The following is a 9,652-nucleotide window of genomic DNA, read 5'->3' on the forward strand; positions in this document are numbered from 1 at the left end:
GATTTAAACCTCTCAGAAAGAGTTACAAGAATTATTGTTTCACCTTCCCGCATTGTAACACCTCAAAAAATTTTAAGCTAAGACTCGAACCATTCTTCATATGCTTATAGGGTTGAATCGGGTAATTATTAATTTTGTATAGGTGTTAAGGTCAATTCATTAGTGTGGTAATATATTTTGAGATGTTTTAAGTCCACAAGAGTCCTCTACCACAAAGTTGAGTTGAAAGCTTCCATACCGATTGAGTTTCGATAAAAGATTTTACATGAGTAAATTTGAAACGATCATATATCCTAGAATATAATGAATTAGGTGACCGATGACCTATAAAATTAAAGTTCTATGAGTCTTCCTTTTCCAACGCTGAAAATTTTGCATTATTCATAGTTCGAAATAGAAAGTTTGGGTTATTTTATTGAAGCATGTCCAGATCGGAGAATTTGGCGGGCTCACGTGCCAATTTGGTGACTCACCGGATGGTTCGGTGACTCTCCAATTTACATCACCGAATTGACTTAAAAACCTTCAAACTTTGAATATTTTGGAAATCTAAAGCGCCCTTTCGGCGACTGAGTGAATAGTTCGATGAGAAGATCTCTAGATCACCGATTTAGCAGACAAGATTCTTAAAAAAGTCATTTTTTAAATTTTTATTGTCGTCTTACCTTTTTAAAAGGGTATTCTTCAACTTTTACCCTCAATTAACTTCCATAAGTATATCTTATAACCTAATAACCTCCCCATTCATTCTAAACCCTCAGACAAATCAAATTCACACATTCTAAGTTACTTCAAGAGGAAAAAAAGCTAGGGTTTCAAGAGCATCCGTCGAGTTCTTCAATGTTCAGTAAGAATCTAGTTCTTTCAGGTATGTAAGGATATTCATAACATTGTATTGAGTTCGTCCATGCACCTTATATCTAATTTTCTTCGTTAAAAAAGTTCAAGTTGAGTTTTAGCCCTAATTCCATTGAATTTCGAATGAATTAATTCTTTCTTCATTGAGTTTCATGTAAATGTTTTGAGATTAGAATTGTTTCTATATAATTAATTTATCGAATCTATTATTCATGCTTACATTCACATAAACTCTTATTGAATTGATGTTTATTGCATTCAATATGCATTATTTTGAGTAAAAGATGATAAATTTCATGCATTGAGTAAAAGAGGATTTATTTAGGGAACATGAGCTTCCCAAATGCATATATTATATTTGATTCATAAATATTGATATTTCTGAGTTTAAGCATGATTTTACTAAACCTAATGAGTTATTATTTTTACAAAAAATCATATTTGAGAAAGGAGTTTTGAGCATGTTATATCACTTGAGTTTTGAAGTCTTTTACTACTGGTTTTGAGCATGAGCTTTATTAAGTGTACATTAGTTTAAGTACCTATACATTTATTTATTTTGATCTTGAGCTAAAAGATCAAGAGATATATTTTTAGGCATTTACTGAGTTTGAGAAGTATAACTATTTTGAAGAGAATGTATTTAGTTTGAGAACAGTTGAGTTACACTGAGTAAAATCCAATAAGAATAAATGAATTATGTTGTGAGTTCTTACACTCACTTGAGTATATGAGCGTAGTAAAATATATTTTGGAGTAGTATTGAGCATTGATTTGGGTAAGAATTCAGATACTCAAGCCCTATAAATTATGTAGCCAGCTTAGGATAGGATCGTGACCATTAATTCGGGAGACTCGTTACCAGCCTCACTGAGGAATTTTATATGGATCTATGAGTTGAGTTGTATCCCTTGCCCAGGTAAGGTATTAGACGGCTGTGGCAACTATGGCAATTCATTGTATCCACACTAGCTCATAAGTGATGGTTGTCGGTTAGAGAAAATCTCCAAGAGTAAAATGTTATATTTTTATACACTGAGTTATATTTAGTATATCATACCTTTTAAAGAATTATTTTACATATATTACATGTTTTATTAAGTTGAGCTATTTTCAGAGTTGAGTCCTTTCGGTTGAGTTAAGTATATTTGAGTAACCTTCCTTTCAGATATTTTACATATCGTACATTCCATTTACTGATGTCATTCGACGCTGCATCATTTTATGATGTAGATCCAGTTAATCATGATCGCAGATACTTCAGTAAGATTTCTATCCATCAGTAGTTCATGAGACCTCTTCACTTTTGTATGACTCTAGTTAGTTAATTCAGTTCATTCATTTATGAGTCATGTTTAGATGAATAATTACATAGCCGTGGATTTTATCTTGTCACCTATCACAATATAGTAGAGACTTCATAGACAGAGTTAGTGAGTCAATTCAGTCTATTTTTATTGATGTTTGGACTTTATTACTATTTATATAAAGATTTATTTTGTAGACTTGGTATAAATTAAGATTGAGATGTTTTGAGTTATGCATAAATGTTTTTAAGGTTTACTCATTAAATTTTCAACATGTATGTTAAGTCTTCAGTTTTGTAGTATGCCAGGCTAAGGGTTCACTTGGGACCGACCAACAATGATTTTTTGAGTGTCTGTCAAGTCCAGGGTATAGGCTCAGGGCGTGAAAAACTTGATATCAGAGCACAGAGTTCAAGTGTCCTAGGGAGTCTATGAATCCATGTAAGTAGGATCTTATTTATGGTTGTAAGGGCCGCACTCCTATAAATGAGGGACTATAAAAATTTAAGAAAAGTTTCCCTTCTTTCAAATTCTAGATCGGGCAACAGAGCTGTCCCCTAAGATACTTATGCAAATTCGTGTGTTTCTCAGATTCATTTGACTACCCCTCATACTCAAGGGGGTTGAAATAGTAATTCTCAGATCCTTATTGATGATTCACTCTCAAGTAAAGTCTTCAGAAAGTAAAGAGACTACACCAGTCTTGAGAGAAGTTGATTAGTGTGCCTAACTATATTCATTCGAAAGAATGCACTATTTTTCATATGAATCATGCATTTGAGCCAAAGCAAGATGTGCTCCAAGAATCTTTTTTCTAAACCTTGCTCTAAAATTTATCTTTGGGAGGGACATATGTTTTAGGATGCTTGGGTAGTTTTGACACCCGAAGGTTAGTGTGATATGTGATGTTATGAGCTAGTAGTAGTAGAAGTGCCCAGAGTAAGAAGTATACATTTAGAAGTGTGGAAGCCTAAAGAGTGGGGGTGGTTATTGAGTATAGTATGTAGTTGCAGTCATGCACCCTATAAGTCGCTTGTACGGTAGTATACCGTTATGTATTGGCTAAGGAGTAATGAGTTTTGTGTAGACCTAGAGCAAGAATTGTCGATTAGGATGAGTTAGAGTATAATTGAACCCAGATGGAGTTTTATGTTGGGGTATCATTGTGTTAGTAAAGACCAAGTATAAGTGTTGAACGGAAGGGAGGAGTAGTTATGAGTTTATAGATCCAACCTAGGCTTATGATTTTGAAGGGAGATACCCTAGATACTCATAGGGTTATTAGCTTAACTAGGCAAAGAGGTATAATGAATGGGTAAGTATCACGTAGGTTGTGAAAGGGAATGTGATGACAGATTACAATTAGACAGTTTGTGAGATAAAGATCAATTACTTGTCATCAGGTCATAGAGGGTGAGTGTTTCTTAATTTTATCTAGTAGTTGTGAATTAGTATAGTATGTGAGGAGTGTGAGGATATGCACATTTAGTACTAGTAACTAAGCTTGAATTTTAGGAGAGCAATGTGAACACGGGATAGTATTATGAGAGTGATGGTGTTAGTTTTTAAATTTGCTCTAGTAGGCTTGGCGTAGCATATGTTAGAGATTAAGATATTAATTTGCAAGAACAATGAATGGTGTTTAGTCATTAGGTAAGAAGATGCTTAAGATGTGTATTTGAGATAGTATATAGTTGTATGAGGCTCTAAGTTTATGATTTATTATGTGTGCCTAGTTAGTATCCTTTAGTTTCCAATGAGAAAAAGGTTGACATAAGTATTTATAGTATCCATAATTAGGTTGAAGGGGGTATATATAGATGATGATGAGTCTCCCGCTATAGTTTAAGTTTTCTGCAGTTAGGTATATGTGAACCTAACATATAAAAGTTAGCGGGATAAGAAGGAGAATTCAAACTATTAAGAGTTAGATAAAGCGGCTTTATAAGACTGTGTGTGTAACGGTTATAGAAAGACTTCTATAGAAGCAAGATGAAGTTAAGAGAAGTATCTCTGAAAGAATCCTTAGAAGGAATCTTAGTACCTGCACTTGGAGAGTTCAACAGACATGGGATTAGCATTTTTCGAGAATTAGATTAAAGTGAATAAAGACAGCTTAGAGAAGGTAGAATAGGTTCATATCCTTAGAGTATAGGCTTCAAACCTAAGGGGGAAATGACAAGTTGAGGGACTAATTCAAGTGATGAGAATAAGATATTGATATGTTCAGAAGAAGTTTTAGTGACATATCAGTCCATTCCTACTCTAGCGCATTCCTCAAATTTCAATCATTATAACACCCTGCTTATGTTTCTTATATCAGCATTAAGTCCATGAACTATGTTCATACACTTCAAATAGATTCACATCTATCTTAGTTCCTAGAATAAGAAGTGGTAACTTCAGTTAGCAATCCTGATCTTTCTCCATGAACCTATAAATTTTCAATCCTATGTTATGCGAATCATGTTATGTTATGGATGTTTTCAGATCAAATTTTTTGAATGAATCGTGCTTATTATCTTTCACTCTAAGACCTTCTAGTGATTCTTTATTTTCAGTCTTGATAATGATGCTAATGATAGTAGTTGAGTTATGGCAGATGGGAAAGAGTGGGTATTCCTTATTGTGATAATTATGATGTGCTTATTCCATTTAAGATTATAAATGTGGAGGAGGAGTGAGATGATGTTTTTTTATGTGTAATAGGCAGGTAAGAGTATTTGGTGTACCTCTTAGTAGAAGTTAATGAAATTGTTGGTGTAGAGATACTAAGGAAGACATGAAAACTCTTAGGTTGTAGTGACTATAAAGAAGCCATAAAGTTATTAGAATGATAGGCTTGAATGTTGTGTTTGTCTTTATGTGAATGATTACATTAGTATATTGATGACTTCTTGTTAATATTTTTAAGTAAATATATTGGAGTGGTAAGAAGGAGTAGTAATCTCTAAAGGAAAGTCCCTACAAATGTATAGAACATGAATCTCGTAGTTCAGATTATCATGATCATCATATGTGTAGTACCTTGTGACTTTGAGTTAGGCTTGAACTCCATGAGATCATGTAGTTATACTTAGGCCTTAGTGAGAATTATGAGTTTCAACTATTGAAGTATGGTATTCAGAAAGAAGAGCGTAGTTGAGAAGTATGGTATTCAAAAATAAGAGCGTAGTTGAGAAGATTTGCCAAGCTTTAAACTTATCAGTCGTATCACTTAAAGCATAGTATCCCCATTCTTATTCCACCCCGAGGTATCCATGTTTCATGTCAAATAGCTCTAGACAGATTATAAATCTTGTCTAAGTTGTAATCGCTCATGCTTCATGAACCCATGTCAATCGACTCAAATACTCAAACCTTAGCAATACTTTATAGTCAAAAGTCTTTGGCTAATCATGCTCATAATTTTTTTTCAAGAAAGTTATGAGAAATTTTGACAAAAGCATTTAAGATTATAGCCCTTCTTTTATTTCAGTGTCAGCGTCTATTTGTGTTTAAGTGTTTCAATTTCTGCATTGTATTCGTGTCTTAAGCTATTTCCTAGCTTGAACATCATTGGAATACAAATGATTCCAAGGAGAGATATTATAACACCCCAAAAGATTTTAAGCTAAGACCCGAACCATTTTTCATATGACTATAGGATCGTATCGGGTGATTATTAATTGTGTATAGGTGTTAAGGTCAATTATTTAGTGTGGAATAGATTTGGAGATGTTTTAAGGCCACAAGAGTCCTCTACAACAAAGTTGAGTTGAAATTTTCCTTATTGATTGATTTTGATAAAAGATTTTACATAGGTAAACTTCAAACGATCATATCTCCTAGATTATAAATAATTAGGAGATCCAAAACCTATAAAATTAAAGGTCTATGAGTCTTCTTTCCAAATTCGCAAAGTTCACATTATTCAAAATTTGGAGTAGAAAGTTATGGCTATTTTACTGAAGCATGTACATACAAAAATATTCTGCGAGCTTACCTGCCAATTCGGCGACTCGCCGATTTACATCGCCCAATTGAATTGAAAACCTTCAAAATCTAAATATTTTGGTAATCTAAAGATCTCTTTCAGCAACTCGCTGAATAGTTCGGCGAGGAGACCTCCAGATAGTCGATTTGGCCGACGAGTTTCTTAAAAAGGTCATTTTTTTAATTTTTATGGTCTTCTTTGGTTTTCAGAAAGTATTCTTGACCTTTTACCCTTAATTAACTTCCCTAATTCTATATTTTAACCTAATAACCTCCCCATTCATTCCAAACCCTCATACAAATTAAATTCACACATTCTAAGTTATTTCAAGTGGAGAAAAGGCTAGGGTTTGAAGAGCATTCGTCGAGTTCTTAAAGAATCTAATTCTTCTAGGTATGCAAGCTATTCATAGAGTTGGATTGAGTTCGTCCACACACCTAATATCTAAATCTCTTCTCTAAAAAGTTCAACTTTAGTTTTAGCCCTAATTCCATTGAGTTTCAAATGAATTAATTCATCCTTCATTGAGTTGCATGTAAATGTTTTGAGATTAGAATTGTTCCTACATAATTAAATTGTCGAATTTATTGTTCATGCTTGCATTCACATGAACCCTTATTTATGATGTTTATTGCAATCAATATGCATTATTTTGAGCTTAAGATGAAGAATTTCATGCATTGAGTAAAAGATAAGTTTTTAGGGAACATGAGATCCCAAATGCATATATTATATTTGAGTCATAAATATTGATATTTCTGAGTTTAAGCATGATTTTACTAAACTTGATGAGTTAGTATTTTTACGAATAATCATATTTGAGAAATGAGTTTTGAGCATGTAATATCACTTGAGTTTTGAAGTCTTTTACAATTGATTTTGAGCATGATCTTTATTAAGTCTACATGTGTCTAAGTACCTATACATTTATTTATTTTGAACCTGAGCTGAAAAATCAAGAGATATATTTTTATGCATTTATTGAGTTTGAGAAGTATAACTATTTTGAAGAGAATGTAATGAGTTTGAGAAGAGTTGAGTTACAGTGAGTAAAGTCCAATGAGAATAAATGATTTATGTTTTGAGTACTTACACTCACTTGAGTATATGAGCATAGTAAAATATTTTTGGTAGTAGTATTGAGCACCAATTTGGGTAAGAGTTCAGATAACTCAAGCCATATAAACTACATAGCCAGCATAGGATAGGATCGTGACCGTTAATTTAGGTGGCTCGTCACCAGCCTCACTGAGGGCTTTTATATGGATCCATGAGTTGAGTTGCGTCCCTTACCCAGGCAAGGCATTGGACAGCTCTGGCAACGACAGTAGTTCATTGTATCATCACTAGCTTTTTGTATCATAAGTGATGGTTGTCAATTAGAGAAACTCCCCAAGAGTAAGTGCTATATTTTTATACACTGAGTTGCATTTATTATATTATAACTTTTAAAGCATTGTTTTACATATATTGCATGCTTTATTGAGTTTAGCTATTTTCAGAGTTGAGTCCTTTCAGTTGAGTTGAGTATCTTTGAGTAAGCTTCCTTTTAGTTATTTTAAATACCGTACATTCCATGTACTGATGTCATTCGACTTTGCATCTTTTTATGATGTAGATCCAGATACTCATAACCGTAGACACTTTAGTAAGATTTTCATCCAACACTTCTGAAGGACTCTAATTTAGTTAATTCAGTTCATTCATTTATGAGTCATGTTTAGATGAATAATCATAAACCCGTGGATTTTATCTCGGCACCTATCACAATGCAGTAAAGGCTTCATGGACAGAGTTAGTGAGTCAGTTCAGTCTATTCTTGCTGATATTTGAACTTTATTACTATATATATAAAGAATTATTTTCCAGACTTGGTATAAATTGAGATTGAGATGTTTTGAGTTATGTTTAAATATTTTTTTAAGGTTCACTGATTAAAGTTTCCTTATGTATGTTGAGTCTTCAGTTTAGTAGTATGCTAGGCCAAGGGTTCGTTTGGGACCAACAATGATTTTCGAGTGCCGATCATGTCTAGGGTATAGGCTCGGAGCATGACATGCATATTCAAGGACTCAAACTCTCCTTTCAAGTTCAACACTTGCATTTGACATGTTCTATAGCTGCTTTGATATTATTCTTTCAATTTATCTCACGCTTCTTCTGTTGTATTACAAGCCATGATTCTATAAAACACAATATCTATCACTTAACTCTGCATAAGAGACTTTGGGCTAGATTTCTTTACCTTCTCTACACTGCTGGATTTGAGAGCCAAGGCAAGATTTGCCAGTAGAAAATGTTCTAGTTCTATCTTCTGCCACAGTTTTCCAATTTCATGGGCTTCTAAAAATCTTGCATCTTCGCAACTAAATTTGATAATTTTCACTAGTAAAAGTGAAAGTGAAATTAAAGGTAGGCTGCTAGATTCCATTTGTGTTGTAGCTAGGTTAAAACTTTTTGGTCCTATATCAACTAGAACTCTGATGCCACTGCTCTCCTTAAACTGAATTGAAGTATAAAAATACAAACAACTCATTAAAATTTCTACGTATCATTAATGTGGAGAACATCTAAATTTAAACAAGAAAAAGATAACTATTTCTTATCTAGCAGGCACTTACAAAGTGGTTAAAGAACTGAATAAGAAAATGTGTTACTAACATCCATAAAGGGCCACTAATTTCAAAAAGTTAAGCAACTAACTTTGACAAAATAGGAAAGCACTAAACTGAAATAAAATAAAAAAAGTAAAAGCATTAAGTAGGAAGTAAATATTGCCAGTTGTAGTCACAACCTGAAACAGAGGCTACAGCAGATGGTTTCATACTTGTCTTTTGGTGCAACTGAATGTATTTGGAGCAGCAACAGTCCAACAGCAGCAACAACTAAACACCCACAGGTGTTTGTTACTTTGGTTACTTGTCTATGCAGACCCACAGAACTTCAAAAGAAGGGAGACAGCAGCCTGGCATGCAGGAAGCTCATCAACACTCCATCCATGCCAATTACCATGCTGCAACAACATGCAGCAGCAATCACATCATCAAGCTACACAATCTACCAACAACAACAGCTTCAGAAAGCCTTTTGGTGCAGCTGGATGGTTAGCTCAACAACAACTATTGGGCCTTCTCAATTGTTTAAGTCGTGCAGGTTGTATGCAGATCTTCAAATGACTGATGCAATCAACAAAAATCCATACCAGCAACACAACACCCAATACTTGGAGCCGCACTCAACGGCTATCAAAAATGAAGCTAGTTTTCAATTTTGGTCACCGTTGTGTGTCTCCTGGTTTAGTTGTACTGACCTTGAGCCTTGTGTTGGAGTTGTGAGGCTGATTCTGGATTTAGGGAAAATCGATCCTCCCTCAGTTATGTTTTCTCTTCTTAGTCGCATTGTACCGAGAGGAGTCCTCTCATAGATTTAACGCTTTTCTAGTACATAGATAGCACCTTTGTACCAGTGATAAGTATGCCGACCTTAAAGCCGGCTTCTCATCCATCTTATT

This window comes from Solanum dulcamara, chromosome 3 (assembly GCF_947179165.1).
Source record: "Solanum dulcamara chromosome 3, daSolDulc1.2, whole genome shotgun sequence".
Classification (NCBI taxonomy): Eukaryota; Viridiplantae; Streptophyta; class Magnoliopsida; order Solanales; family Solanaceae; genus Solanum; species Solanum dulcamara.